This window comes from Octopus bimaculoides, chromosome 18 (assembly GCF_001194135.2).
Source record: "Octopus bimaculoides isolate UCB-OBI-ISO-001 chromosome 18, ASM119413v2, whole genome shotgun sequence".
NCBI lineage: Eukaryota > Metazoa > Mollusca > Cephalopoda > Octopoda > Octopodidae > Octopus > Octopus bimaculoides.
In genome coordinates, this window is record NC_068998.1 from 41,874,901 (window position 1) to 41,875,612 (window position 712).

The 712-nt window shown below is 33.8% G+C and overlaps 1 long non-coding RNA gene across 1 annotated transcript in view; it reads right to left on the reverse strand.

Annotated features, from left to right (window-relative positions):
- Window positions 1-712, reverse strand: part of LOC128249841 (uncharacterized) — a 238,133-nt gene that overhangs the window by 7,715 nt on the left and 229,706 nt on the right. The window lies entirely within an intron of this gene.

The window sequence follows — 712 nt, forward strand, 5'->3', positions numbered from 1 at the left end:
GAGGGAAAGCGATAGATAGAGACTGTGAAAGATAGATAAAGAAATAAAACAATAAATGAACTAATAAACTATATCCCATTACGCCCACACTCTGATAATTTCCCTTCTATAGATATCTTGCTGTTCCTGTTGTTGCTGTATAACCATAGGTCAATCCTGGCCGTACATACTTCTGATCTAATGTATCTCCGCCGTGAACAATTAGATTTTACGTGTATGTAGAAGTAGAACAAAAGTGTTCTACTTCAAGCTGTCATGGTGTCCTGTCATTATATCAGACAGCAGAGTATTATTGGAGGGAAATTTGGCTATTGTATCTAGCAATTTTGGAGACCACATAATGGTTGTCCTCCTTCACATGTATCAGCCAGTTTACTCGAGTTGCTAGAAATAACAGCCAAAAACTATCTCACATCAGATACTACCCATTTTATACGTTCTAGATATGGTGTAGACATGGATAATACTTTAGGTCACGAATAAAAATAGTTTTGAATTCATTGCGGGGCTATTGAAAGTGTTACGCCTTCTTTTACTTGTGTGACTCTTTTTGCTACCCTGGTAAATGTTTATCTATTTTTCCCGTGTTAATTGTAAACAAAGGGAAAAATACATGCATTTATTTATATTTATATATACATATATATACATACACAGACACACACATGAATATATATGTATGTATAAATATATATTTATGTATGTATGCATG